The sequence below is a fragment of the Bremia lactucae genome, linkage group LG7 (assembly GCF_004359215.1).
Source record: "Bremia lactucae strain SF5 linkage group LG7, whole genome shotgun sequence".
NCBI classification, from domain to species: domain Eukaryota; phylum Oomycota; class Peronosporomycetes; order Peronosporales; family Peronosporaceae; genus Bremia; species Bremia lactucae.
In genome coordinates, this window is record NC_090616.1 from 3,022,010 (window position 1) to 3,026,376 (window position 4,367).

Genomic DNA, 4,367 nt, shown 5'->3' on the forward strand with positions numbered 1-4,367 from the left:
ATGGGTGGCCAACTATATTCGCTCTTGCGAACAGTGTCAGCGCATTAAGCCTGTACCGCCCAGCAGTGCGCCACTGAAGCCGCTACCGATTCTAACCGACTGTTGGAAGTCAGTAAGTCTGGACTTCATGTTTGGCATGCCGCCCGATACTAAAAATCGGACGGGGCTGTCGTCTTTGTAGACAGACTGAGCAAAATTGTGCTTTTAGCACCATGTAAAACATCGATCACAGGCAAGGAGGTAGCTCTCTCGTTCCTCGATCATGTTTACCGACTACACGGGATGCCCGAGTCCATAGTATCGGACCGGGATCCACGTTATACGTCTGGCTTTTAGCGAGATGCGTTCGAGCTGCTAGGTGGCAAGCTCCACATATCGACCGCAGATCATCCCCAGACCGATGGCCAAACAGAACGTGCCAATCGGGTCGTGGCGGATGTCTTACGCACTATAGCAACTCCCAAAGAGTGGAGCAAGCAATTGCCCTTTGTGGAGTTCGCTATAAATAACAGTGTCCACGCCAGTACGGGTGAGACACCGTTTTAGATTAACGGACTGCGCCATCCTCGGACACCAGTCTCGTTTGTGCGCAGCCCGAGTCTTAGTGGGGCCCCTCACTATGCTCGTTGTGAAAGAGAGACATAGTTTCGTCAACATGACGATGACCCATGAGGGTATCATCTCAAAGACAGAAACTTGCCCTAGTGACCCTGCCAGTTTTGTAGTGGTCAATAAATTACGCCTTATGACCGACCTCTCGGCGGTATCATAGGCGAGTTTGATGCTAAAAGCGTAAGCGAGGCTCAACGCTTTGTGGATGAGCGATTAGCCTTCACACGTAAAGTCCGTGACGCAATGGCAAGCGCACAGGACAAGCAAAAAAATATGCTGACCGAAAGGGTCGAAAAAAAATAAACGCTTAAGAGTGGGTTAAAAAGTACTATTAAGTACTGCTACCCTACCTAAAAATGCAATTTCTGTACAACCTGGAGGTACTACGAAGTTGTTGCCGCTTTTCATTGGGCCCTTTACGGTGGTAGAAGAGGTCGGAGACCCAAATTATAGGCTCACCCTTGCCCCGTATATGAAGACGCACCCCGTATTTTACGTGTATTACATCCTTTAAGATAGGGTTTTCTGAAACAGTATGTTGACCCAATTAGGTCACATATCCCCATCCGTCTAAGGAGACCGATGGTGACGAAGAAGGCGAAAAACTTTAGCCGAATAACTCCTCCCACCACATTAAGGACTCGGAGAGCGAGGGACATCACGCGAGTAACGCGGATCCCTCAGCATTATCTTCCCCAGAGGTCCAAACGAGTATTCAGGCGTCCATAACTCTGAAGATCCTTCGCTCGGACATCATAAAGATCCGAGGTCAGTCACGAGACTTGACCCTCGAGGTCTGCAATACGTCGTTCGGCAGCGCTCAACGTCTGCGACTGAACGGACGCAGGTAAGGAAGCCGCGAGAAGGTAAGCGAGATCGCCACTCCTATCGGGCGCCACCGGCACTAATGGATGCGGGTGGGAATCAACGCTTCCTTGTTGGAAGGTTGCTTGCCTCCCGCTCCGTGAGGCAAAGGTATCGGATCCTCGTCCAATGGAAAGGTTACCCGTAGAGGTTTGACTATTGGGAACCGATCGATACCCTACGTATTGATGTGTCCGGATTGGTGACTGCCTATGAAAAGGAGAACCAGCTGAGGCCTCTTCGCTAGTCTCAAATAAACTAGCAGAAGTAGCGTTGTGAGAAGAAACAGGGGCTACAGTACCGCCCATGATCTCTTTCACACGCAAGCGGGCGAAATCAATTCGTTGCGACCGCTGTTCTATCGCATCGGAATGCGTATGAATGCGGCGCAGTAATTCCACCTTGTATTGGTCGGGCGTTTCATTTGAACGCAACACGACCGGGATCGGGAAAATACACCCAAGCGATTTTCTCAGAGCCCTCCATACTTTGAAGACACCATAATAACTATTTGCGTCTATAAGAGAGCGCTCCAGGAGCGAAACTCTTGGCCCGTTTTAACGAGGCCATTTAGATGGAGGGGGCATCAGAGATATGCCACCCGTCATATAGCCACGTTCTTAACGACTGGCTTGTGACACCGACTGAGCACGTTCACGTGTCGTCGGCGGAGCTTTAGGCTCCGCATCCTCTATGTCAGAACCATTATGGATTATGGTCTGAGCATAAGGCGTTGTGGTTATACCCAACGGAGAAGCGGCTGCGCTTTTATGGGCAGCGCTCTCATTACCTGTCGCTGCGCTATCAGCGCAGACGACGTGCCAGCATTCGTAAATGTTGCTGTCTCCATGTTGTGAGCCATGAGAGAAGTTTGGATGGGCAATAATGCGCCACCATCCTTCCTCATAAGCTCGTTGTCCGCATCACTACGATGAGGTGACGGCAACGGTGTTGACTCATTGTAGTCGACAATGAGCAACGGATCAGCATCCTCACTGTTAAAGTGGGATGGATCCTTAAGCCCCATTAACGCGACAGCAACAGTAGCTCTCGGCGATTCGACTAAGGCGTTGGACGCGGCATGCGAGTTAGTGCGGAGCGTGCTCTTAGTGCGAGGTTGAGTAATGTCTTCGCAGACGACCCACCAACATTGCCCGTGTATGTAAACACATGTCGCTAGATTGATTGAGAAAACTAGCGGCGCGTAAAGCTGCTCGCAATTCCTCGCTCCTCTTTGACAAAATTAAAATGTGAATTCATTCTTAAAGGGGGGGGATGCCGGGTCGAGGTATGATAGATCTTGGCTCGCCCAATTCCATAGTGGGAAGCTGTTGCATTCCCGGCGATACAGCATTTTTGCGTTGGTAGAAAAAGAAGCACGTATCCGGCCTATTTCTCTCCATGTAATAAGTGGTGTCCCGTCCGAAACCACTTGAAAGTCCAGCTTTGTCACTTGCTCTTCAAGAATTCGTTGTCCTTCATCGCGCCGGTGTTTGGAGATAGCCTGCATAATTTTTATTCGGTGTCGACGCCAGCGCCACCGTCCTGCCCAGATATGTACTACGCGCGTGGGCGCCGGGTGCGCGCCAAAGTGTACAGGAGTGCCGCCATCGCTGGACGCCGCTATATCGCATACGACATCGACGATACTGGTGTCACTTCACCCCCCCCATGCCCGTATCAAAATGAGTCAGCGATCTCCCTACACAGTTAAGTGTCCAGTTATGATACCGATGAACCTAAAACGAGCACGCAAGTAAGCAACCCGATTCAACCGCTCGATATGAGAGTTCTGGAAAGTTGTAGAGAAGAACGAGGCAGAATGAACCAAAGTGCCGTCTCTTCGCAAATGAATGGATTACCATGTCGAGCCATGCCGAGAACCGTATGATTCCACTTTGGCATACCGTCCAAGACATTATGTCACGCAGGTAATTCGTGCCTCGTCCAAAATCTGCACCGTTTAAATTATAGGTTGTACCTCTGCGGTCCCGCAGCCATGACATATCCGTCAACGTGGCGTGTTCAATCTACCTGTGGTGAACCTCCCCGAAGACGCTACTTCAGCCTCATAGCTACACAGAGGTTGTCATCAATGACCCGTCGAACATCAATAGTTGTTCAGTCACCTCCAATTGGAGTAGGAAGTGACGAATTCCCTGCAGTAGGCAAATTAGCGTCTACAGAAACATTGCATCATTAACAGTTGCACTGATCCGTACAGCTGCCAGCTTTGCAGCCTCACCGCCACGCGCACAGACTTATTTGTCGCCATGTTGATTTTGGCTCAAATCAATAATGAAAATCAAATCGGTATTTTTGATTAAAATGAATAATACAAAATTACAGAATTGACATGACAGTATTTCCTGTCACCCTAAATCAGTCCATAGAGTGGCTGTTCGTTAAGAGGGGTGATGTAACGGGACGTTCCGTTACATAAGTATTATTTCCTATAAGAGGAATTGTAAATATAAATTCCTATGAGATGAAATAAATAAAGAAGTTCAAAATTATTGTCTCCATTAATTTTGACTCAAATAGTTCGAATACTACCAAATTGGGTAATATTGATGCTTAGCTCTATTGATTAGCTGATTTAATTTTAAATCAACCCCGCCAATCGTTATAAGACACAATTGTGCGGTGCGGAAGGAGGCGCCATGGTCATTGATATAGTAAGTTCAGTAGTCGATAGAAGGTCGTTACGTAGGAAGCTAAATATACTTATACAGTTTTCGTTTTGTCTACTCTAAAGCCTTAGTCTAGACCTTTGAGCTAAAGACCCTTAGCTTCGTAGACACCTTCCTCGGTACCTTTGCGTACGTGAAGTTTCGAGGCACCTCGCCTACCTTTTTTTATCAGTGCAAGGTTAACTGGTACTTATTAGT